This window comes from Pangasianodon hypophthalmus, chromosome 16, assembly GCF_027358585.1.
Source record: "Pangasianodon hypophthalmus isolate fPanHyp1 chromosome 16, fPanHyp1.pri, whole genome shotgun sequence".
In the NCBI taxonomy this organism is placed as follows: domain Eukaryota; kingdom Metazoa; phylum Chordata; class Actinopteri; order Siluriformes; family Pangasiidae; genus Pangasianodon; species Pangasianodon hypophthalmus.
Genome location: NC_069725.1, coordinates 15,561,615 through 15,589,496, shown reverse-complemented (window position 1 = coordinate 15,589,496; position 27,882 = coordinate 15,561,615). Strand labels below are relative to the sequence as shown.

The window sequence follows — 27,882 nt, the reverse complement described above, 5'->3', positions numbered from 1 at the left end:
TGTGGCTGAATTAAAGCAATTCTGCAAAGAAAAGTGGGTCAAAATTCCTCCACAGTGATGTGAAAGACTGATCTCCAGTTACCAAAAGTGTTTGGTTGCAGTTGTTGCTGCTAAAAGTGGCACAAGCAGTTATTAAGTTTAGGGAGGTAAATCCTTTTTCAAATGGGTGATATAAGTGTTGCCTTTTCTTTCAGTAAATTAAACTGTCATGTAAAGGCTTTATTTTGTGATTCCTAATGTTATCCTTGTCTTATATTAAATTTTGTTTGAAGATCTGGAAACTTTTAGTGTGACAGATATGCAAAAATAGAGGAAATCACGAGGGGGGCAAATACTTGTTCATGGCATGTGCTTCAAATGAGAAACTGGAGTTAATAATCAGACCCAGGTCTTTCACTGCTGCACATGATATAACTGAAGGGACATCAAGAATTGCTACATAATCAGAAAGCTTACTTCTTGCCAACTGTGGCCCTAGTAGAAGAATTTGTGTCAGAATTTGGGAGAATTAATTCACCTGGCTTCACTGAAACACACTTTGAGTACATTGCTATCTGTCTTCTTCTGCATGTATGCGCTCACAGATGCCCACAATTTGCAAGTGTAAGTTTGATTGACAAGGGTGAAAGAGTAATGCCATCCCAGTTTTGCTCTCTAGACTCCTGGCCACAGATGGCTGTGGCATCATTGGAATTCGAACTTGAGGAGTTTATTATTTTTAACAGAGGTTTCATTGCTTCTGGTTTGTTTAAGAAAATGCATAGTTATCGGTGTCCAGTACACAAGTTGCTTATTGCTTATTTTGTGGAAGAAATTAAGTCATTCTGTTTGGTCAATTGGATTAAAAAGATTTAGGTACAGACCAATTAGTTTCAAGAATTCAACAGTGCTGTGGTATAAATCTATTTATAGCTAGGTTTCTATTCATTTTAGAACTTGAATAGATCAGATTTAACTGAAGTCAAATTTAAATCTTTATTTAAAAATATAGGTAAACCAAGTTTCCATCCTGAACCCCCAGCTTGTGCAGCCTCTAAAAGGAAATAACAGTAGATGACTAAAGTAAACAAATTCTTTTAAAAAATAAAATACTACTTCCGTGTTGTCATCCTGGTTTTTTTAAGGTGCCATGTGCAATTTATTTTGGTTCACGTCTTGTCTCCATCCGTGTCTTGTCATTGGTAGTCTCCCTAGTGTTTCATGATTACTTTCATATATCCATACTTTATATTGTATCTTGCTATTCTGGGTTTTGATCTTGCCTTGTTGCCTATTTTTTTGGATTTTTGGTTTTGCCCATGTTGGATTTGTTTTGGTTTTGCTAATTGCCTGACTTTCTGCCTGCTCTTGTTTTTGGTTTTTGCTTCATGTGTTGGTACTGTTTGCCAATTTTTTTTTTTTTAAATATAAAGCTAACCTGCACTTGCATCTCCGTTGCATGAAACAAGTACACTTTAATCAACTGGGTAATAAAGATTAAAGATAAAGATTAAAGGATAAAGATTTATGTCTGTGAAATCCTAGTTACATTTACAATTTACATATCACATGCTGACACTAAACTACATTGCCTGTATTTTAATATGAGGTTTCCACATGTGCCGTTATGATTATTAATGTGATTAGCTATTTTTATTTGGATTTTGGCCTATACTACTCCACTTACTATACTTGCTTTAATTAATGATGATATAGATTTTGATTTAGCCGCAAATCAAGCATTAATGCATTCATGTTGTTTAAATATATACACAAATTTACACACACTTTGCCAGACACGAGTATGATTGATCAAATTCCAAAGATGGAATTGATGAATAGGGAAACTGTTGGTGGAATTTGCATACAGTCAGGTGTGACCACACACAAGTTTGAATAAGGGGCATCGTGCTTTTGGTTTACCAGGAAAAGTGATTTTATGTATATTAAACTGTTACCTTGAATTCACAGTGATTGCATTGCATAAGCGTTGTGTCAAAATCACATAAAACATTGTGTCATGACCTCAGTTGTGTTTCCAAATAAGCTACTAGCAGGAGGAAGAGCAACAATAACCTGTGATTTTTTAAAGAGAGATTAACTTTTGAAGGAATAAGCCTAGATAGAGAGCTACCAGAGTCCCTTGCTGACAACAATGCCCCCTTCTCAGCCAACCTATCGAATTCTCATATTTACTAATTATGCTCACCTGTTGTGGTATAAGAGGAATACTATCGCCAGTATAAAAACTATTCAAAATACTATTTTAAAGTTTGCTTATTTTTTATTTGTTTATACTTCCCATATCCCTGATTATAATCCCTGATTATACATAATACATATCTATTCAATTCAATTAAATTCAATTTTATTTGTATAGTGCTTTTAACAATGGCCATTGTCACAAAGCAGCTTTACAGAAAAATATAAATTCAGGATATAAATTTTAAATTAATACATTCATAAATTTATCCCTAATGAGCAAGACAGAGGTGATGGTGGCAAGGAAAAACTCTCTGAGATGGTATGAGGAAGAAACCTTGAGAGGAGTCAAACTCAAAAGGGAACCTGTCCTCATCTGGGTGACAATGGATAGTATATAATTAATAATAATAACCTTATAATAATGTTATAAATAATTCACTTCCGTAACTGTGTACTACATGGTCAAAAGTGCAGTTGTGTAACCAGGAAATTAATCATAGTTTAATCAAAGTTTATTTTGTTGAGGTTATCAAACTGTTCACTGATGGAGACTTGAGGTCAAACCTTTTTGTAGCAGTTGCAGTCCTAAAGCTATCATAGCAATTTCAATCCAAAGCCATCTTCATGGGTTCTAAGTGGTACCATCCACAGTAATCTCATGTATCTTTAGGCTGTCCATATGGGGCTATCCTCAGCAACAACGAGTGGTTTCCATGAGATGAGAACACCAACCAGAAGTAGAGCATCAGGCTGGATCTGATAGGTCCAGAGAGCAGAAGGGGTCAGGATCTAGCACATCTCGTACATATATAAAGACTTTTATTTATTATGCAACCATCCAATCATTAGTGCAATTTTGAAAACTTGTTTGAAATTGCTCTAAATCCTTTTATATTTTTATGTTCCATATTTGGCATAAATTCTGAAGAGTTTTGTATTACTAACCATAACTGCAAAGCATTTCCATTTTATACTTTTTTTCGTAATACACTGTTGTTTGAAGATGTTCACTGTATGAAATATCATCTGGTGCGACCTTGAAGAAAAGATCATTTTGAGACTTTTCACAATTGACTTTTCACAAAACAATTCAGTGACAAATAGTGACATAGAGCACCATATCAAGGATCCTTAGAAACATCTAGAAGGCTTGTAAGACTTTTTGGAAAAACATTGGAAATTTGGAAAACGTTCAGCTTCTTATGTACAGCCATATATGGCTTTCATGTGGTATGACCTCAAGAAAACAATGAAAATTAAATTATATCTTTAAATCTATAAAATTTATTTATATATTATATAATAAAAAATATTTTTATTGCTATTTTATGATGGACTTATATGATGGATATATGTATTTCATTAGCTCTTTCTGTGCTGTTATACTTAGTTCATGAATTATATACACTACAGAAGGCATCTGAAATGGTTGCCTAACTGTTGTGACTAGTTTTTATCCTGACAGTTGCCATTGGTGACCGTACCTCACAAAAAAAATAATAATAATAATCAAAAATCCATGCAGTGAGCTTTAATTTTGTGATGGACTCTCTCCTGTCCTGCATCTGCCTGCCCTGCTTTACAATCACATGCACTCCTGTACTGTCTTACTCTGTCCACAGTGAATGAACTTACTTGGATGCACATGCAGGGAAGCAGTTGGTGAAGTGAATTGCAAAACAACAGAAGATATTAATTTAACATTTAATTGGGTAGTATAATCTGAACAGTGTTAACGTTATTAAAGCTGTTAAGTATTTTCTTATTTATTTTTAAACTCAGCAGCTTATGAAACTCGCCCAAGGCCAAGGCCATGCTAACTAACGTGCATGATGTAGCTTAGCTATCTAGCCGATGTTAGCTAATGTTAGTCAAGGAATATCAACAACTGACAAGAAATCTCAATGGCCAAACAAAAAATCTCAGACCTTTCCTCACTCCCTGCCTGTCCAAACCTTGTCTCCTCTACATCAGATGCCAACAATACAGAGACTGACACAATCACTGAAAGTTCTCAGGTACAGTCATCCCAGCCGGGCTCAGTCAGAATTCAGTCAGTGCCAGATAATGATAGTGAAGCACAGCTAATTGAGTCTCCTGTGCCTGCAGCTCCCCTACTGCAGGGGAAGGCAACTTAAATCAGCGTGGCTACAGGAGATCACCTAGTTACACTATGACAAAGGGAAAATTCACTGCACCTTATGTGCTCATGCAGGGCATAAGATAGGTCTATAACCTTCTGCAGCTGGTGTGGAAAATAGATCATTTGAGTCCCAAAAGCAAGCGCGAGCTGAATGCAATAGGTGCAAAGTTACGCTGTCTTCCACATATTTATTGGGCACTCTCAGTTTATGCTACAAATTATGCAACAGGGCAGGGGCAATATACTGCTGTGCATTATCATGTGTAGAACCTTGCAGCCAGATCCAAAAACACTGACATAAAGGGAAGAGCCAAGCTCATTGTGCAGCAACTGGAAACCTGTCTTTTGTTGCCTTCTTTCACTTTTTGCACAGCCTTTTGTTTGTGAGGTCTCAAAACTGAGCCAGGAATTCTTACTGCACATAGGGTATGATTCTAAGGTTGAAGGTACAGAGCAGCAGGAAGTACTGCCAGCAAGCAGGAAGGGGAAGCCTGCAAGTAGCCACACTGGCATAACCTTCCAAAATGTCAGACTGAAGGGCCCCCAAAGTCTTGCCACTTTCAGAAATTATCTGAATGCAACAACTGAGAAAACAGTTGACAATATTGTTAAAGAACTAGAGAACAGATTTGGAAACATGATGACAAATGATACAAAGCAGAAATCTTAAAAAGGATCAGAGATAATCAAGTTGTTTTCAGTGTTTTGTCATGATGCATGGCCAGAAGATGTTGTTACCTATGGCAAGGAGGAGGTTGACACACTGATTAACACACTGTTGACACACAGTGAATTGGTACAAAGAGCTTTTGGCAAAGAATGGATGTGATGTTACAGCTGTGCAGAGGGAATGGAGAATGCTGAAAACATTAGTGAAAGGTCAGTTCGTGAATAAGTCGTACACTGAGTTATGGAGAGTGATGAAGGAGCCATACTGCACAGAATTTAAGAACATTATTCATTTAATTGAAATTATGCTGGCACTTCCCATATATGCAGCTCAGAGTGAAGGAGGATTTTGACCTTATCAAGTCAAAAGTGCGCTGTTCCCTTGTGGCGACACTGAAAGACTTGCTGAGGTACAGAGGGCCCTTCACTTGAGCTGTTCGATCTGAAACGCATTGTGCAGCATTGGTTCTCAGACTGCAAAAGGAAAAGCAGACCAATCTACACTGGTAAGGTAGTAAGGTAACCCAGTGGTCTTGTTTGGTGACACTGACTCTGGACCTGAGGAATAATCAAGAACCTCCTGTACATAGTTAACAAGCAGAACAGACCAGAAAAGGACAGCAGTGGAGGCAGTGAAAAAAAGACTGAAAAAGCAGTGGGAGAAGGTAGAAGAATCAAGGAATTAGTAAGTGTGAATTGTTTAGAATTCATTGATATTACATGATTGCAGTATTCATACTTTGATATGTTATTTATTCTTGTTTATTTATTATTATGTATAAGACCATGCAGAAGACATTGCAGAGAATGGGAGGTAGAGTAGATGTTGGCCAAAAGTATGTAGACACCTGACAATCACTCCCATACACTGGATTCAGAAATTATTCAGACCCCTGTACTTAATGTTGCACACTTTATTATGTTGTGGATTTGATTTTGAATGGAAATAATTGCCATTTTTCCCTGTCAATCAACGCTTAATTGCCCAAAATGATGAAGTGACAACACGTTTTTAGAGATTTTTGAAAATTAATTAAAAATCGAAAATCGAAATCTCTTAATCACAGATATTATTCAGAATCTTTGCTGTGGCATTCTCCTGTTGCAATTTGAATTGATTGGACATAGTTTGGAAAGGCACACACCAGGGTCTGTAAGAGCCCACAATTTACACTGCACTGTCAGGACAAAAACCAAGCCCTGAAGTTCAAGGGACTGGCTGTGATCAAATTGTGGCAAGGCACAGATCAGAGGAAAGATATAAAAAAAAATAAAGCTTTGAGTGTTCCCAGGACCACAGTCCCAGGTCTCAATAATTTTGAAATAGAAGAAGCTTGGCACAACCTTGAACCTTCCTAGAGTTGGCCGTCCAGCCAAATTGGGCATCCGGGAAAGAAGGGCCTTGGTCAGGGAGAAAAAACCCAACAGTCACTCTAAAAGAGCTCCAAAAGTCCTATGCAGAGATGGGAGAACCTGTTGGATGGACAACCATCTCTGCAGCACGCCATAAATCAGGCCTTCATGGCAAGACGGAAGCCACTGTTGAGTAAAAGGTGACAGCATAAAGGACTCTGGCAAAATCTGGGAAAAGAAAATTGAACTCTTTGGGCAGAACAGCAAGCACTATGTCTGGCAAAAAACAGGCACTGCACATCATCTGGCTAATATCTATGGTAAAACATGTTGGTGGCAGCATCATGCTATGCTGCTGTGGGGGTGCTTCTCAGCGGCAGGGACAGGGAGACTGGTAGCAATTGAGGGGTGGCTGAATGCAGCCAAATACAGGAATATCCTTGAAGAAAACCTCCTCAAGAGCACACGCAAACTCAGACTGGGTCAACAGTTCACCTTTCATCATAACAATGACCATAAGCATACAGCCTAAACAAAACTGGAGGGCAAGTCTCTGAATGTCTTTGAGTGGCTCAGCCAAAGCCCAGATTTAAACCTCAGTGAACATCTGTGGAGAGACCTGAAGATGGCATGAAATATAGGATAAACTGACCAAATCCAGCTGTGCCAAGCTTTAGAGACATATCTGAGAAGACTTGTAGCTGTAATTGCTGAGGCTTATACAAATTATTGAATAAAGGGTCTGAATACTTTTGTGAATAAGAGATTTCAGTTTCTGATTTTTAATTAATTTTTGAAACTCTCTGAAAGCATATTTTCACTTGCTCACCGAAACTGGACAGTTGAAGACTGGAAAAAGGTGATTTTTTTTCTAACCTTCAGCTGTCCAGTTTCAGTGAGTCTGTGCCCATGATAGCATCAGATTCTTGTTCTTAGCTGACAGGAGTGGAACCCAATGTGGTCTTTTGCTGTTGTAGCCCATCCACCTCATGGTTTAATGTTTTGTGTGTGCTGAGATGCTTTTCTGAGATGCTTTTCTGATCACCATAGTTATGAGTAATTATTTGAGTTACTATAGTCTTCCTGGCAGCTCGAACCAATCTGGCCATTTTCCACTGACCTCTCTTATCAGCAAGGCATTTCCACCCGCAGAACTGTCAATCATTCAATGCTTTTTGTTTTTCGCACCATTATGTGTAAACTCTAGAGCCTGTTTGTGTGAAATTCCCAAGAAATGAGCAGTTTATGAAATACTCAAACCAGCCCTTCTGGTACCAACATCCATTCAACGGTCAAAGTCACAGAGATCACACTTTTTCTTCATTCTGATGTTTGATGTGAACATTACCTGAAGCTCTTGAACTGTATCTGCATGATTTTTTGCATTGCACTGCTGCCACATGATTGGCTGGTTAGATACGGCATGAATGTGCAGTTGTACAGGTGTTTCTAATAAAGTGGATGATGAGTGTATGTTAAAGGATCTCTGGGCTGATTGGCTGTCCTGTATTTCTAAGATGAAACATTCCTTATCACTTCAGTGTAAATGGGCATATATAAATGGTTATGGACTAAACGGCAGTGATCTGTTAACTAGAAGTAATTAAAGGGCTTTGAAGTATGGTATAAACCTATGGAATGTATAGATTGGGGTAAATTAAAATTCGAAAGTGTTTGCCTACTACATCAACCTTATTTGCTTGCTTATTTCAAGAAGTGCAAGAAAAAATGGTTTCCCGTTTTTTTTTTTTAGTAAAATATTTTAAAAGAAAGTTTAAGGTTAATGTTTTATCAGCTGTTTTCTATATCACCATTCGTGGTATCCTTATCATTTGGTGTGACAATCCATCATGTGGTGTAACCTGGCAATGACTGTATTTATTTTTAAGCATATTAAGGAAATATATTATTTAGAGAGAAACTCATGGTTGCACCACATGGCTGATTAATGTGGACAAAAAAGTGCTAAATTCAAATGCTTGATTTTTATATTTTAAAATTGGCCTTTCAAGATCCTTATACACTGATCATACATAACATTAAAACCACCGACAGTGAATTGAATAACACTGATTATCTCCTTACAGTGGCAACTGTCAAGGGGTTGGTATATATTAGGCAGAATGTGAACAGTCAGTTCTCAAAGTTGATGTGTTGGAAGCAGGAAAAATAGGCAAGCGTAAAGATCTGAGCGACATTGACCGGGCAGGGGCCAAATTGTGATGGATAAATGACTGGATCAGAGCATCTCTAAAATGGCAGGTCTTGTGGGGTGTTCCCAGTATGCAGTGGTGAGTACCTACCAAAAGCGGTCCAAGGAAGGACAACCGGTGAAACGGAGACAGGGTCATGAGCGCCCAAGGCTCACTGATGCACGTGGGAGGCGAAGGCTAGCCCACCTGGTCCTATCACACAAAAGAGCTACTGTAGTACAAATTGCTGAAAAAGTTAATGCTGGCTATGATAGAAAGGTGTCAGAACACAGTTCATTGCAGCTATTGATTGCAGCAATTGAAGAATTGTGGCCTGATCAAAGCAACTGTGGCCTGGTCTGATGAATCACATTTTTTTTATTACATGCACTCTGGGAAGAAGGCAAGCCGGCAGAGGCAGAGGCAGTGTTTTGGGCAATGTTCTTCTGGGAAAGAATATAATGGGGTACATGTCAAAGTAACATCCACATGAACCTGGCATTCATGTGGATGTTACTTTGACACGTACCACCTACCTAAACATTGTTGCAGACTAAGTACACCCCTTCACGGCAACGGTATTCCCTAATTGCAGTGGCCTCTATCAGGAGGATGATGCACCGTCACACTGCAAAAATTGTTCAAGAATGGTTTGAGGAACATGACCAAGAGTTCAAGGTGCTGACTTGGGATGTGTTGGACAAACAAGTTTGATCCATGGAGGCCCCACCTCTCAACTTACAGGACTTAAAGGATCTGCTGCTAATGTCTTGGTGCCAGTTACCAGATACCTTCAGAGGTCTCGTGGAGTCCATTGCCTCAACAGGTCAGGGCTGTTTTGGCCCTACTCAATATTAGGCGGGTGGTTTTAATGTTAAGGCTGATTGTTGTACATTGATGGCCCATACACAAAGCTTAAAACAAGAGTAGTGTGGCGCTCTGTGGTGTGTGTGTGTGTGTGTGTGTGTGTGTGAGTGAGTGAGTGAGTGAGTGATGGGGAAGGATACCAGCAAACGGACATAGTTCCCCATGGGCCAGTTTGTTTTCTGGCCCAGAGAGCTACTGTTCTATTTTACTCTGCAGCTTGTTTCTCTTCTAGTTTTATGGGGGATTTCTGTGCTTTAGACTTAACCTTCTCCACCCTTCATCTGACAGCTATCTCTCCTCTCTCAGGGTGGAGAAGAGGAATGGAAGAGGAGGATGGGGAGAGGAAGAGATAGAGAGTTGGGACAATCAGACAGCCCAGGCAGGATGTGAAGGTCTGCTGCCCTCTGGGTGTGCCTGCTTGGCCCTGTCTTACACACACACACACACACACACACACACTCTCTCTCTCTCTCTCTCTCTCTCATAACCCGTGCTCGGTGCCATGTTAATGAAGAAACTGTAGGACTGAGCTATGTTATTGCTGAATGAGTCAGTGCTATAAGTAAAGGTCTTGCTATATATATTTGATTATGTTGATTTATACATGAATGTAGGGTCTGGAGAACAGACACATTCTCCACAGTGAGCAGCATTGTGGAGAATGTGAGTCACTAAAGGTGCAGTGGCTCAACTTAAGGGTGAGTAGAGAAGATGTATATTATCAGGACACCATCTGACGCATATATCAAATCATGCCTTTTTGTAGGTGAAGTGACAGTGGGAAGACCACAAGTGTGTGTGTGTTTATGTGTGTATTGGGGAAGGGGGGTGGGTTGGTTGATAGTTGTTGTAGTTTTAGGCCAGATGGGTTTGTCCTTTGCTCTCACACATCCCTCAACTGCCCCACCAATTCACATAGTTACTTCTGCTTTCTTTCAAATGAGTATATTATTTTTATTTTGTATACACACACACTCAAACCTGAGAGAGAGAAGTAGCGTGGCTTACTCTGTGAATACCCTTCCACTTTACACTTAAGTGTATTTGTGACTGGCATTGGTAGTGGTAAAGAGAGAAAGAAAGAGAGAAAGCATTACTCATGAGGTGTGCATGAGGGTCGGGACCTGCACCAGATTAACTCTAAACATTTGGGCACTCTTAGCAGGAGAAGTTCCTCATTAGCACCCTGGAAAACACACATGAACAAATCTCAGCAATAATCCAACTACAGATAGAAAGTGAGGGAGTAGGAAAAATGAGAAAAAGAAATTAATTAAACAAGGGAAATAGTAAAAGGATACAAGTACTGTTCCCATGTTGTCCACAAGATTCTTTCTTTGCCATGGTGATTGGTGAGAGAGGTGGTTCTCTAACCTGTGTTGATTCTGAAAATATTCAAGGATGCCTCTCTCAGTCTCTTTCTATCTGTGCCCTTGTGATAAAAAAATCCAGACATCACCATGAGAGGAAGAGGAGGAAGAGAGGACCAAAGACTAAGTATGGAGCATAAACCAGGGATAGAAGTGAAAGAATTGTGTGGGACCCAGAGGCCCCACTCTCCCTGATAAGTGGCTCCAGTGTCTGTGGGGGTTAGAGATTCCTGTCTGATCTGTTGGACACACCACCTCCAGAAATGTTCAGATCTGCCTGTCTCACATTCCTGACTAGTCTAAAGAAGCAGCAGATTCTCTACTCCCAAATGATCCCTCTTTCTTTATCACACACTTCTCCCTCTCCCTTTAGGCATCTGCCCATCCCTTTTTACTCCCTATCTCCTCCTCTCAAAAATTTCTTTCCTCCCTCTGCTCTCTGTGACAAGTTTCACTTTTTCCACTCTTCCCATCCAATCCTTCCACCTCAGGAATTGGGACTGTTTTATTCCTCTCATTTCAACCTCAACCTCTCTCACTCACTTGTTTTCCATGTTTGCTCTAGCTCACACCATTGGGGTGTACAGGATGTCTGACAATTTTGGCCTTATGGGAACATTTGGGTTCTTCCTTAGGAGAAAAACAGACATATAGATAGATAGATAGATAGATTTATTATTTATTTATTTATCTCTTATATCCAACTGCAGCTTCAGTCAAAAATAAATAAATTAATAAATAAATAGCCAAAAATGTTTTTTTTTTTTTTATTATTTTTTTTATTGACATCAAGGTTCTTGATGGAGTTCTTTTGCTGCATTAATAATTGTGTTAATGGAAGGTCCTCAAATTCCTCAATGATAGTAAACGTGTGTGTGTTATGAAGGGCTCAGCTCTGTGTCTCCTGCTGTGCACAACAGGACAGTAAAATGTCAGCAAACGTACAAGTTGTAATGACATCATTTCCTACCTCCGCACGTTTGACGTTGGACATGGATGCCTCCACGAAAGCATGTCTTTTGTTTGCTCTGTCACATAAAGCTCATTAAAAGCTACTTTAACCACACTTTACCAGTGACAGGTCTGAGTGTCTATTGGTACTCTTCTACTATAGTGAACATTCATGCAACATTTTGGACTGAAATTGCAGTACAGCAATATTGTGCAGTGCACAATAGTGAGTAGTGTTAGCAACAAGCTAGCAAGCTAATGTTAGTTATATGAGTGATAACTTTAACATTGATTACCTTCTAAAAACAGTGATTAGTATGGTCAATTTTAAAGATTTAACCAAGGTTTGTGTCTGTATATTAATTGAACTAAAGCCAATACTGCTGTAAACTAATTTAAAAGTAGAGAAGGGGTACTTTGGACTGTTCACTGTGTGCACGGCCATATTGATTTGATATCACTCTGTAAACAGTGTAGGAACTGGTAGTTAGACTAGCCCAAGTGGACAAGTTTAAATTTCAAGGTGATGGGGTGTTTTCTGTGGATTTTACTGGTTGGAGGCAGGGAATTGGAAGGAGCAACATTGCCTTGGATGGATGGATGCTAGGTGGGGGGAGGTTGCCATTATTTGCCAAGGTTTTGCAGATTTGTTCATATGCATTTAATTTTCTCCGAGTAGCCTCTTCTCTGAGCTGCCTTTCTCTCTGTTTCTTTCTGTCTCTCTTGCACACTCTGTTGCTCTTCACCCCCCCCCCCCCCCCCCCCCAAAAAAAAAACCTCCTTATCTTCTATTTCTAGATCACTTAGTGTCAGTCACATTAACCATGTACACTGGGAGTCTGGCATATTGCACATGCGCATGCATACATGCACACATGCAGTATTCATTGTTTTTGTGAGGGAAATCAGCTTCAGCTATGTTTGTAAAAAGATTTTACCTTTTACCTGGCTGACAACATCTAGTTGCCATGGTGCTTCATTGACCATTTGGTGATCTAGAGTATGTGTAAGGATGTTGGGACTATGGTCGCCAATAATGTGACAATTCCTTAACATGTCAGAAATAATGGGCACTGGCCTTCATTTTTTCATGGAACAGGAACATTTTTTCATGGAACAGAGTGCGGCAGTAAAACAAATGGCATGGAATAAATAAAAATAAAATGGAAATAAATTAAAATGGAGCAACTCATACATTTATATGAGCATCCATTTTAGACTGCAGAGATTAAGCAAAAGTCAGTTGCCAGATAAGAGGTGTATTAGATGAAAGATGACTCTCTCCTTGGTTGTAATTCTTCATGTGTCCCTCTTTAGAGATCGAGCCAGTGTTAATGACAGTTTCTATCTGTTGAAAACTGCTGATTTTCCCTTTTCCCATTCTCTTTCTGTCTCTCTCCCTAATTCTCTCTTTCTGCTGTCTTTCCACCCTGGCCTCCATGTTCTCTATTGTTCAGTGCAGAAGTTGCCAAGGATACGGGAATATAGGCGATACACTACGTGATGATTCAGAATAGATTCTAAGAGGAATCGGACACACAAACACAAACATGCTAATAGTATGTGTTTGCACCTGTTGTGTTTGTGGCATTATCCATACCAAAAGTCCTTACATACAGTAGAAACACTGAAAAAAAAATTTCTTTCATTTTCTTTTATTTATAAAACTTACACATTTTCAAGTACAGTGTAGCATTGTACTTGAATACTGGGCACAAGGCAAGAGAATTCAACCCGGATGGGACACAAGTCCATCACAGGGCACCATGGACACAAACATTCACACACTTATTTATATCTAGGGGCAATTTAGTGTAGCCAATCTGCCTATATGCATGTTTTTGGACAGCGGGAGGATATCAAAGACCCCAGAGGAAACTCACATGAACATGGAGAGAATATACTAATCTCTGCACAGACAGGAATCCAAGTACAGGATTGAACCAGGGACCCTTGAGGTGTGAGGTGGCGATGGATGGATGGATGGATTTTGTTGATCCTTAAGGAGAAATTTATGGTTGCTACCCACTGCATCACTGTGCTACCCCAAAGCATTTATATTTTTTGTGAGTGGCTGAAACTGAGGTTAGGACTATTTTTTAACTCAACTGGACTCAGTCTAAGACCTTACAACTAGAGTAGCACATAATCGTGTGTGTGTGTGTGTGTGTGTGTGTGTGTGTGTGTGTTGGGGGGGGGGGGGGGGGGGGGGGGGGGGTGTTTGACCATCTGTATGCTTGGATATAAGAGAGTTTGCCAGCTCTGTAGGCCCTGTTTTCTGGCCTGTTGACTTGTTTTGGAACTAGACGCACCCTCTGCACAGCCTGCTTTTAGCACAAAGCCCTGCGTGTTTGCTTCCCTTCCCCACCCATCATACCATTTCCCCTCACCCAACCTCACTTTTTTCTTCTTCTTTATTCTGTCGGTCATATTCAGCTTCTGTTTTCCTGGCTTTCACACCATTTCAGCTCTCTCTCCTCATGCCACTCACTCTCTTTTTCTCTCTTCTCAGTCTCTCTGTCTTGCCTCACTACTGTTACAGGCCTGCTCTGCGAAGATGCATTAACTGCCCAAATTATCTTGAACTTTGTTCTTCCCAAATCTAACCCCCCCCCCCAGGCTCTTCATCCCAAATATTTGCTCCCTAAACCCTCTGCTGTTACCTGAACCTCTCTTTCTCTACTCTTGTTCCCTTCTTTCTTCCCTTCCTAGCAGTCAGGGATTTGTTTTGATTTATTTTTTATTTCCACCTTCTGCCTATCTCTCTCCATGGAGGCTGTGACCCAGCTCAGAGAGAGAGAGAGAGAGAGGAATAACAATTTCTTTTTTACTTTCAATCCTCCCTCCTCTCACTTCACTCTGTGTTTTTTTATTCCTCCCTCCCACACTGCTTTTAAATTGCCTTTGAATTCTTGAGCTTTTTCAGTTTCACTCCCTCCTTCACTGGAAATTACTTCTTACCCTTTCAAAGTTTGTGTGCAAGTCAGACCTTCCCTCCCCCTGCTGTGGACACTGGACATGCACATTTACACACACACATACACACACACACAGATATGTAAGATACCTCTTCTCACCTATCATTGTATGCTGCATGTCAGTGGAAATGATGAAACTGCCCAAGTGATCATGCAGGCATGTTCAGTGTGGCCAAAAAAATCTGTCCCCCTGCTTTAAAAAACAAACCCCTCATGGGAAAGATGGAAACAAAGATGTCTTTGTGTGTGTGTGTGTGTGTGTGTGTGTGTGTGTGTGCATGTGTAAGATAGTGAGAGAGAGAGAGAGAGAGAGAGAGAGAGAGAAACTTAATCTTTGTGTGATAGGGAGAGTGCATCTAGAGATACAGTGCAGCACATAATCAGCCATGCTATTGAACATTAAAACATGCTCACACAGACACACATAATACACACTTGCTTATTGGACGCATCAATACATTGCATTTGTTAATTCACATACATGCACTGACATACACATTTATACTGTGGAAAACATACAGATTCATGTCCAAACTGGAGAGCACCCACGCAGAGGTACACACACACACACACACACAAAGCCATTGCCATGAGTCCGCCTATTTGTGTCTATTCTTAAAAGGGTGTTTTATTTAGCATAAATGTTGAAGCCAAGTGTGCCTGGCTGCCATGGTAACCAAATTAAACTGAGAATTTCTTTGCAAGGAGGCATCAAAATTATTCAGACCTCTCTTATGAGAGAGAGATATAACAATGGTCTTCTTTATTCTTTAAACTACTATTGTAATATGTCTGTGTGGCATGATAATGAAACAATTGCTCATTTAACCATTGAACATAATACTGATGAACAAAGGATAGTCTTAAGAGAAATGTAACTGTGCATATTTTAACTAACTACAGATTTCTAAATACTCCATCAAAAAATAATCGAGTCACTTTTCAAGTGTGCCTCATTTACATTACACATACATTATACACATACATTATACATACATATAATTCTTAAAAGTAGATTAAATGTTTTTACCTACTAGCTGTAGTCTTTGTGTGTGTGTGTGTGTTATAAGGGTCACTGCAGTATTAATTTTGTGAGTGTATGGCGCTTGTGTCGTTAAGAGTAGATCTGTTTCACTGATTGACTTGCATGCCCCCTACCCCACAGATGAAGGTTGGACTCCTTGAATTTAATGAATTCTTCCAATCCTGCGCCCTTTCATCCTAACTCCCCCATGCTTCTACCTTAATTAACTCTCCATGCTTGTGTGCATGTGTGTGTGTCTGTGTGTGAGTAAGTGAGACCTTAGCTTGTTTGCTATTGCTTCTTTCCTCTTTTTTTGTTTTCTTAAATGATGCTCTGAAAGAGAAAGTACTCATTTAGCAGGTTGTTCCAACATAAGCTGAATTGTAACAAATGTATTGTTTGAAGAGCTGAGAGAAAAGTTTTGGAATTTCATGAAAAGCTTCTTAAAAGTCAACCCACATAACCTTTTTTTCATCAGCACCCTTTCAAACATGCATTTACACAGGTACTGCAGGTGAATGAGTTAACTAATGGAAGGTCATTTATTGCTTCAAAAAGATGCTTCCGGTATATGGCAATCAATCCATTGCAGAGGTTAGAAGGATTCCTCTACAGAACCTTTAAGTCTCTGCAATCTTTTCCATTTTATGTACATTTTAAGATGATACACACTTTAGGGCACATTTGTCAAACACAAGTGCTGAAACTCTCATCAAAATCAACACCTGTCAGCTGCACTTGATGTAAGTCACACTCACATCTGAAATTAGGAAAAACTCAGGAAAAACATTACAAAATCCAGAAACAATGGGCCTAATTTATCAGTAAATAAATTTACCAATAAATTTATGCCAATAAAAATAGATATTATTTAACAGCGTAACAACCAGTTCAAAAGGCCATTTGGAGGCAAATTACAGAAAGGGTGAAGTAGATGTGAATTAAGGGAGCAGAAAAGAAAATGATTTGACATGAAAATGGAGAAAAAATATATCTACTATATCCAGCTGATCATGGACACCAAGCACATCATGCAGGGACACCAATTTTTTTATTCAAAGCAAAGTGTCTAGCAGACAGCCAAATCATTTGGCTGCTAAAGATCAATGAAATTGTAGGCCATTGCATGTATGTACTAAAAGAGCTGTATCTTCTGAATGCAAACTCCCATTTAAAGGAACATTACAAGTCATTAGGATAAATAAATTGGAACTTTTGCTGTGGACTCCATTGGATTACATTTTGTTTGTCTGCCTGCATTTTATCTGTTTTTGCTGAGCATTACTAATTATGTTTTCAGTTTTATTGCAAAGTTATTTGTTGCAACATCTCCATCTGTTGGCTATGTTTACATGCAAATATTTTCACCAATCCGGATGAATTCATTCCAAATGCAGATTTTAAATGAACTGTTTATATCACTTGTCAAACTCAAGGCCCCACGCGTTCTGCACAACATGAAGAGAAAAAAGATCTACACTGTATCCAGGTGATGATGAACACCAACCACATCACAACTGCTATTTTAAAATTGTTTAAAGTGTTTTGGCTGACGTGCTGGAAGGGTGAGTTAAAAGAAGATGCTATGAGAAAAACAGAACCAATTCATAAGCCAGTTTTCATTCCTCTGGAAAAATCATGCTGGTTGTTACACATCATTTCCCTCATAAGCTTGACCTTCCGTCAGCTGAGGCATTTGCCCAGACAGACCAGTCCACCCACCGTTTATACGGTGGCATTTCTTTTGTTATAATTGAATGGCTAGTTTTATTCGTCTTAATTTATGGGTTCATGTTGGCTTGCTTTCTTTATTTTTCATATTCTTTAATTAATGCCAATAATATAAAATTGACTGGGTTTCATAAAATCTTCTTGATGGTACTCTTAGTCCTTGACCCAGTGAACAAGCATGAGGATGTGTTTTTCAGAAAAGAAACTACAAAGCATTTCTATAAGTAGCTAAGGATAAGGATGTCTTCTAAATGCTGTAAAAGTAATTTTAATAAAAAGCATTTTGAACTTGATAGTATAATCCATATATAAATATTCAGTAATCCATGCAAATTATATGAAGTCTATCAAGTCGATGTTTACATTAGTTAGTCATCTTATGCATAAATTTACACTGACTTCGGAGCATAAAAAGGATACGAATGTTTTTCCATTTTCATGAATAGCTATTTTCTTGTGTAAATGCTCCTATGAATGATTTAGGAATAAATTTCGTTTCACACCCCTCTTCATCTCAATCCACTGGCTTCCTATAGCCACCTGCATCAAATTCAAGGCCTTGATGCTCACATGCAAGACCTTGTCTGGAACGGTACCCCCTACCTCAACACTCTCCTTTATGTTTATGTTCTTTCCCACAACCTTCGATCAGTTAACGACCGACGCCTGGTAGTGCCTGCTCAGTGAGGCATGAGGTCCCATTCCAGAACTTTCAAACTGACTGTCTCTTCAAAAAACAGTCTCTTCTACTGACTATCTTCAAAAAACAGCTAAAGACCCACCTCTCCCATGAACACTTAACTAACAACTCTACTCTGTGCACTTTGCTCCTCTGGCACACAATTAAAAATCTTGTATGGTAGCACTACTCGATATATCGCTTTGCTTGTATTTCCTCATTTGTAAGTCGTCTTGATTAAAATCGTCTGCTAAATGAATAAATATAATGTAGATGTAAATCCATGTGTAGTCAACTTGATAAATGAGTCCCATTATCCATTGGTAAAACACAAATATAGTCCAAAGCCTTTCCTCATTTTCTGATGTTAGCAATATTAAAGGCAACTGTTTGGGAATAACTGCACAGAAAATAATGACTTTATCAAAGTTGTTCCCCTTGTAACCTACTTTTTAAAGTTTTTCTACATTCTCACTGTCTGACAAAAATGCTGAACTTTACTGAGGTCTATCCACGTCTGGCATCTGCCTCAAAATATTAGTTTGATGCCCGTCACAATTTTAAATAGATTAAAATCTGCAACATCATAATTTTTATTTTCCCACAAGGACATGACCCAAATGTGCATACACAGACCACGGGTGCTGATTTTGATTGTAAAGTAATCAGTTGTAATGGTTTACATGGTTATTATTATTCTAGTTAACAGTTTATTATGCTGCATGTAAATGTAACCAATCGGAATAGAGTAAACCAATTAAGAACAGTGTGAATTAATTTTTATCAAAGTGGATTGATATTATTTTAATAATCAATTTAAATTTAATTACTTTCAAAATTGCAATCAATGTGTATGTTCTGCATGTGTGTGTTTGAGTCATGGTGTGGTCCTTCTACAATACAATGGTCATATAAAAAAACAATTTATTTTACCGACTTTATTTAAAATAATTGTGAGGTTGGATTTGTGATGCAAGGGGTGTCAAACTAAAATTATGAGGCAGATGCAGGACGCGGACTGACCTCAGTACAGTTCAGTGTTTTTGTCAGACTTTTAGTGAGGATAAAAACCTTTCTTTCTTGTGCTGTTATTCAGTGGCCTTTGATATTGATAACATTAGAAGATGAGCAAAAGCATTACATAGCTGCTTTACTGATGGATAATATGTGTTATTTTTCAACAACCAGAGCATCCTTACGCCTGAATTTCGGGCAAATTTGAATTAACGAATTAAATGTTTATTAACTTTACACACAAACTCTCTCACTCTCTGTTTAATGATCACACTTGGATGACTATAATAAGAAGGGAAATAGATTTAAAAAATGTTAAAACACAAGCAGTGCAATTAATAAGCATGAACACGCTAACCAGATTCATGTACTCTATGTCTTTATGGCAAAGCAGTCAGTATATCTTGCTCCCTGCATGCTCGTAATTTAGGATTGCATTACAGATAACATCCAGTTTGGGAAACATATTAACAGTGCATTCAGAATCTGCAGTCAGAATGAATTAATACAGATTGGCAAAAATCTTTGCACATAAATGTAGCCAGTGAGGTGTTTACTTGAATCTTTTCTGTTTGAGCTCTCAGTCAGGTTATAAACTAGTAAAACCCTGGCTTGCTGTTCTGACCACCTGGGTTTGATGCCCTCTTAACTTTTGGCTTTTGAATAAAAGCTCTAACTCAAAAATATCTGTAAATTGCTTGAATCTCTGATCCTCAATAATGATCAACATGTTGAGATTTGTAAACACCATGGCCACTACATGCTAATTAATTCTTCAGTTACTCAGCCAGTTATAACACATTTTTAGATGATTTTCCACAAAATTGAAAGGCTTATTCTGGATTAAATGCTGAGACTGTGTGACCATTCACAGTGTGCAGGGTTAAATTCAAATAACTATTTCTCAAGAACTGTACATCTGATCAAGCTGAAATTTGGCGTACTGCATCGATATAGTAATTTGGGAGTGGATTTCTACTTTTACCTTTTGTTGCTTCAAGAACATGACCACCATCAGCCAATCAGGTTGTAGCACACATTTCACAGTGTTGGCACTGAGCTACAGTCACATAACTTGAACAAGATTTTCATTTTGGCGAGAAATAGCCACTAGTGGTGTGATCTGCAAATGGTGCTTGGCCCCCAAAGATCACAGCTTGCAGCTGTAGTTATTATGATTAGGGGTCCAAGCACGTAGTGCTAGAACATTTTTTTTTTTGTTCGGATTTTTAGGGGTCCAAGCTTGAGTGCTGTAACCCTATTAGATTTGTTAGGATTTTTCTTCTTCTTCTTCTTCTTCTTCTTATTATTATTATTATTATTAATCTGATACTCCCTGCTGAAGCGAATCATGCAGAAAAAAAACATAAGTCATACAGACATGAAACTTGGTGAACAGGTAGAACTCCATGCCCCTATGTAAATAAGCAAGATGGGTACAACTGGCTTAAATGGTGGCACTGTAACTAAATGGTGGCAAGTGTTTACCTTTTGGTCCATATCTCATGAACTGTGAGTTCTATAAGCAACATTCTTTTTCCAAAAATTCCGTGGGTTATCCCAAACAAAAAATCCTGTAGGAAGAATTTAGCTTTGCCCACTTAAATTTTTTTTTTTTGGTAATTTGCATACTATGTGAAACTTACTTTTGTGAACTAGGATTTTTTACCTTTCTTCACAAACTTGGTGTCAATCTTCTCAGGAGAGTATGACTGTCAATAATTATAATAATTATAATAATCAAAAACATCTGTAAACAATATGGCCACCACACATCATTCAATTCTAATGAGGCAGAGGTATTCTAATGAAGCATGGATTCGGTCAAAACCTCATAGGGGTACACATTCATTCACGTTCATTGCATTGCTTAGGCTAAACCTAATTTAAACATGTTTCAATTACAAAACTGAATTAGTACAGATAGGACATAGTACAGGTACTATAACTATAGTATTTAAATTACCATGGTTACAACGTGTGGTAGAACGGTGCAGCGCTAATGTGGTTGTTGTAAAATACCAACACCTTTGGTTTTATCCTCAGCTCAGGTGAGCATGCGGGTTCACTGAGTTTTTTTCAGTGTAGAAGGTCAGTTCGTGTGTGCACGAGTAGATATGAATGACCTTCCTCAAAGTACCATTGAATGAATTCCAGATTTAAAGTTTCACTATTGAAAAACCTGGTTTAAAGTGAACACAGATGTCCACACACTGAAAAAAAAAGCTAACTGAATTTACTTAATTCAACAGCATACATCGGTTCCATGTGATTGAATTGAGTTACATTAACGTAATTTCCATTATGTTAATGTAACATCCATACATCCGTAATATCCATATTGTAAACCATACCTAATATTTTTTCTTAAATCTAACCGACCACACATTCCATTTTTTTTCAGTGTAGTTAAAGTTTATTGTACAATACCTGTACTGCGCACATGCTGATAAAACATTAATAATTCAGTTATTAGTAGTATTTTTACATGTTTGGCATGTAAATTTGATTTACATTCATTTAATTTACATTTGAAGTTTGATCATTGATGCATAAATACATGCATTACTGTAGCACTCAGTTTTATTTTGCTTCACTTTACTGTGTTTAGACAATTTTAGTCATAATTTTTGTCTTTTGATGAAAATATCATTTAAATTTAGTCAACATTTTGTCATGCCATATTCATTCATTTTTGTCAATTTTACTCTAACTAAAATTTTAGTCGAAAATAACATTTTAGTTGACAAGAAAGTGCAAAATTAAAACAAATATTCAAACATTTTAAGTATTAATTTAAATAACATTTACCAAATGTGTTACAGAAAAAGCATATTCACAATGTGATTTACACATCCTGAAAAACTGCGTTTATGTTGTTTATGAATCTGATTAACCTCTTATAGGATCCATTTGGGTGAGTTAATTAACCTGCTAATAAATTGCCTTAGTTTACTGGTTTTCATCCACTCAGCTCATGCAGCTCATTCCTGCTGATATCTATATTATTTCTTTATTCTTTATGAGTGCACAACAATAACATTCTTTCTGGATTTTTTTAGTTGTTAGTGTGTTGATTGTTAATCTTTATTTTTTTGTCATATTTTCGTCAACAGTATGTTTAAATTAAAAACGAGTAGTCATGATGCATATTTTTATCTGGTCTTCATTATCGTTGAGAAAAAAACCCTTTGTTAATGAACATTTTCGTCATTTCGTTTTGACGAGATTAACACTGCCATTCAATCTAAAGGCTTAACATGGCGTAATGTAGCTACTAAATACAACGACCAGGAAGGTAAAACAAATTTTATCACATGTACCTTGTCTTTTGCAATTTACCACCAAACAAGGACACTGTAATCCAAAGAGAAAAATTATATTTTTATGTTAACATTTTCTCCCTATGTAATATTAAAATCCTACTAAGACAGAGGTCGAGCCAATAATCTAAAAGGAAAGTGCAAAGTAAAATTTTCATACGTTGTAGCTTTATATTGTCATGCCTGTTTTTTTTCCACTTCAGTACAGTGGTCTGCTCATTGGTAATGCTTAGATGATCGATAATAACACATGTACTGTAGCATATCCTATGTAAACATAAACATAAAAATAAGCATTAACTGCATTTAGTTAATTATTATTAATAGTATTTTAATTTGTAATATATTAACAGTTATTAGTTAATTGTAGGCAGTGTATCTTTTATTGCTGTATTAATATTTTGGTCATTCAGATTTCTAGTCCTAATTACAGTCCCTCAAGTAAATCCACTGATTAGACTACAGTACATAAATCCCATCTAACAAAGAAACAGCACAATCCATGCTACAGTATGGTGCGATTAGTACAAAAGATGAACCACCCCCACATCTTTATCCCCACCACTTTTCAAAACAAAGTGATGCCCATGTATTGCCTTAGCAAATAAATTACTGATCACTTTTCAATACAATTAAGCTTTTATTAAATATAATTTGCAAAGAGTATACAGTAGTTAGTATCAGAATTATTTTAATCCAGTGATTTTAGCAGTAACTGCAGTATGTTTGTTAAATGGATTTAAAAGATGGACTGAAGTCAGTCGTCTGTTTTGGAGAAGTTGGATAAGTCGATCTCTTTACACCTTCCATTCACGGGGTGTGAGGTGGAATTTCCGACCAACTGGTTTTGCTGGTTTCAGTCGCCCTGAATTGGGGGCTTTATTTCCCACAATTGCAACTTTAATTCTTGCAATTGTGAGTTTAGGCTGCATCTCACAACTGTGACGTTATGTATTTATTATTACTTACTTGACTTTATAAGTCACATTTTTCATCACTGTGTCCATCTTTGCAACAGACCTTGTAGAGCAACTGTTCAGACGTGTCATGCTGTATCCGAAATCACTCACTAATTTACTATTCCTTATATAGTAGTTGTCACAGTATTTATGTTGACTTATGTTTGGCATGCATGTTTGATAGTTGATAAATATAAATAGGGGGCTACACTCATTACTGTAGCACTCAGTTTTATTATGTTTCAGTTTAATCTAATAAATACAAAAATACAGCAAAATTGCTATGCCCATGAAAAAGTTTATATTTATTGGAAAGTGGTCAGAAATGTACAGTGTTTTCATTTTATGGCATTATACTTTAGCCAGTACATTCCAGTGTGTCCATCCTGATGCTCAACCACTGCTGGAAGAACTTCAAGCAGTCTACTTATGTACTTGTTGCATGCCGTTACTGTAAGCTCCTCAAACCAGAATTTTTTTTTTTTTGGCAGCAATTAAGTCAGACTTTGTAGTTGGTTTTGCTTCTTTCTGAATATAGTCATTCAGAGCATGCCACATCATCTCAATGGAATTCATATCAGGGGATTCTGGTAGAGTCTTCACCCAGTTTATACCCTGTGCAGCAAGGACTCTGCTTGCAGCAGTCTGTTTCAGGTGATTGTCTTGGAAAAAGTGGTGATGGACTCTGAAGTTTTCTCTATTGTAGGGAGCGGCAGATTCTTAGCATCTTCAAAGAAAGACCGCTCCATTATCCCTTCAAAGATTACAATAGGTCCTGGTCCCAGTCTGGATATTGCTTCCCAAACATGAACTTTCAGTGGGTGTTTCGCTTGGATTTGGACATGCGTCGGCCACTCTTACGAAATGACATGGTGGCAAAGTGATCCAAAGCCACTGTTGTTTCATCAGTGAAAATGATGTCATTAAACGTCTCCTTCTCATCAATCCATATCTGGGCTTGTTGGAGACGTATCTCTTTGTTTTTGTCTCTCATCATGGGACAATGTTGAGTTTTACCCTACTTCCACCCAAGTTTTTGTCTGATCCTCAGAATGGAACGCTCACTGATGTCCACTCCATTGTCACGCCAGAGCTGTTTTTTTCACTGAACTTGCCAGCAGTTCATCATTATGGCTAGTGATGATGGCTATGGCTGCGACAATGTCCCTAAAATCAATGGCAAACATAAAATAAATATTTGACGCTTTAGGCACGGCCAACATATGACATTGCAACATATTTACATTTGTGATAGCATCATACTGTATGAAGTGGGTAATTTATTTATTTTGTGAGGATTAGGTATGCGTGATGTTCGTTCTTTTTAATGTCTTCTAATGGTGCTCAATATAGCATGTACACCAGTGGAACTCAAACGGTGGTGTATTTCTCAAGTGGAACTTCCAGCAGACTTCATCATCCTAATGTCTTGGGAATGCAGTTTGCTGATCTTGGTCATTTTGAGATGTCCTTACATCTGCATTTATTCATACAGATGTCAAGGTGTCGTTGTGGGCATGAGCAATAAATTATGGGTTGTAGATACTGTAGGCTAGGTCTATCTATCAGGCCAATCGAAATGCTTAATGCTGCGTAACGTACTAAAGACAATGAGCAGGAAGGTAAAGCAAATTTTATCAAATGCTCCTTGTCTTATGCAGGATGTACTGTGAAACAATGACACCGTAATCACCAACACCACGTGGCATGTGACGCTAAGTTACAGTCTCAACATCCTGAAGATTTTGTGGTAATTACTGGAGACTTCAACCATGTAAATCTGGATTCCACTCTCCCAACTTTCCACCAGGTTGTTGACTGCACTACATGGGAAAACAGAAGACTAGACCTTTTGTATGCAAATATTAAAGAAGCATACAGAGCTACTACCCTACGCCCACTTGGTAGATCAGGCCATAGCCTCACCTTGTTAACACCCCAGTATGTTCCTTCATTTCAAAGGCAGCCTGTCTCCACAAGGATTGTGAGGAGGTGTACTCAGGAGGCCAGTGTGGCCCTGCAGGACTGCTGTGAAACATTTATCCATACAGATATCAAGGTGTCATTGGGGAAGTGGACAATAAGTGAGAATGAGTTGTAGATACTGTAGGCTTGGCAGGCCTATAGCAGGCACGAATTGGGTAAATTCATGTGATGAACCAAAGTTATTGTAATTAATTTTTAAACTGTAAAAAAGCTGTCCCTACCCCAAAAAAGCAATATTATAAAGCATATTTTTGAGCAACTATATGCTGTTGACTCAAAGTGTTATTATTATTATTGTAATATTTTAGTCAATCTTATTGTGCTCATTTCTCTCTTGCGCTCTGTCTGTTTGACACACATGCACATCTTTAAAGTTTAACAACAACTCGGTTGCTGTTATGACAAATTGTTTTGCGAAATGGAAATATGCGCATGACTTTTAACTCATAATATTTACAGATTATATAAAAAAAGAGTAAAATGTAAGTTATGCGTTGGAGAAAAGCATCTCTTATGCACATCAAACAACACAAGCACTCGCTGTATTGTCTTGTTTTTTGGCTTGAGACTAATGCGTGAGAAATGGCAACTCTGCAGTTGGTACTTTATGTCTCATAACTGTCAATCGGCGCACTGAATTGAGTAATATTTATGTACATATTATCTTGTGAATACCTGCAGAGAGCGCAATGAAGTGTGCCTTTACAAAGCACATAAAATAATGATCCAGTGCATTACACTCCTGCAGTCATGTGTAAATTTTCCAGTGTCCGTATTACTGAATATCTGTGTCCATTATTAAGCTATTTTTTATTCATATTTTATTGTGGGTATTTTATGTTTTCTCAAAATCATAACATTAAACGTGCAGTTAACAAATTATCAGATACTATCAGAGAATGATGTTAATTCTATTTTAAAAATATATTGTAATAATCCATAAGCCTAGGCATATTTAAAAATCGACTCATTGCCAAGTTGAAGTGGCCAAGAGCAGTCTGATCTGGGCTGTGAACTTCTATGTTCACTTTAAACCAGCTAGTGAAACTTTAAATCTAAGAAAAGAACAAAAGTTTCCATTGGCAAGAAAGGAGAAAATTGAATTCATTCATCGCTACTTTGAGGAAGGACATTCATATTTACTCGTGCACACATGAATTGACTTTCTACACTGAAAAAAACTCACTGAACCCACACTCTTACCTAAACTGAGGGTGCTGGCATTCTACAACAACCACAGTACCGCTGCACTGTTCTACCACACGTTTTAATCATGTTAATTTATATACTATAGTTATAGTACCTGTACTGTACTATCTGTACTACTTCAGTCTTGTAATTAGAAACTTATTTAAATTAAGTTTAACATAACCAATGAAATCACGTTTCGATGAGAAACATAAAATTTTTGTGGAAATCATATGGAATATTTTTTCTTAAATCTAACCGACCACACATTCCATTTTTTTTCAGTGTACTGTGTGTTGAGCTACAGTATGTTGTTCCATGCGCCACCTGGTGGATATTGTGTGAAGCACAACAAATGAACTTAAATTCTAAGAAGCATGCCTGCAGGGTGCATGACGAATCGTGTAAAACCACGTGAAAAAATGTGCATTCTTAAAGGCCACATCTGTACAGCTCCAGCTTTGTTCAAATCAATATTATTATTACATTCCAATTTGGGCATCTGTTAGTCTGTTTTTTTGTACACAGCTATTTATCAAATAAAGGGATTTTGTATACAATTGTACTGTGTATTACGTTTACAGATAAGGGCCCTATTGCCACTTGTCCACCTATTGTTCCCCAGCTTGGGGTGGCGTAGTCAACACAGCACATATACTAAAATTGGAACAATACAGAGAAGATTAGCATGACCCCTGTGCACGGATGACATGAAAAATCTTAGTCTCACCCGGCTCCAACGCCTCCTTTTGTGCAGACGCCACACACACCATTGGTAAACCACAACTATAGCCTAATATCTTTACTCAAATTTAAATGTTACCAATATTAAAGGTCACAGTCTGGAAACAACAGCACACAAAATAAAGGGTTTATCAAAGCTTTCTTCTTTTTTTTTTTTTAACTATTTCTACATCCTCACTAAATATCTGCCAAAAATGCTGAACTTTACTGAGGTCAGTCCATGTCCTGGACAATCAGTATGCAGAACTCACTGTGTTAATATTGAGCTACCACCACAAAAACTGTACAGTATGTTTATCTATGGTTGCTTTAGTGTTTTTTGTGACTTGACAGGAACTAACCACTAGCAGATCACCGCTTGCAGCTATATTTAGGGGTCCAATCACTGAGGGTAATTGTATTTATTAGAATTTTTAGGGTTACACACATACAAAGTTTGCGCTGAATGCAAAGTTAAATTTGTACAAAGTTTACAATATATACTCAGTAGGACACTCATTCATAACATATTTCATAACAATTGGCCC

General features: G+C 37.9%; 1 protein-coding gene, 1 non-coding gene and 1 pseudogene across 4 annotated transcripts in view; 2 read left to right on the top strand and 1 right to left on the bottom strand.

Moving 5' to 3' along the window:
* Nucleotides 1-27,882, top strand: part of zbtb46 (zinc finger and BTB domain containing 46) — a 105,442-nt gene that overhangs the window by 45,914 nt on the left and 31,646 nt on the right. The window lies entirely within an intron of this gene.
* Nucleotides 20,076-25,651, bottom strand: LOC113530370 (uncharacterized; annotated as a pseudogene).
* LOC113530990 (U6 spliceosomal RNA) lies at nucleotides 27,248-27,350 on the top strand. Its single transcript, XR_003403204.1, has one exon. It is a non-coding gene; the product is annotated as a U6 spliceosomal RNA (small nuclear RNA).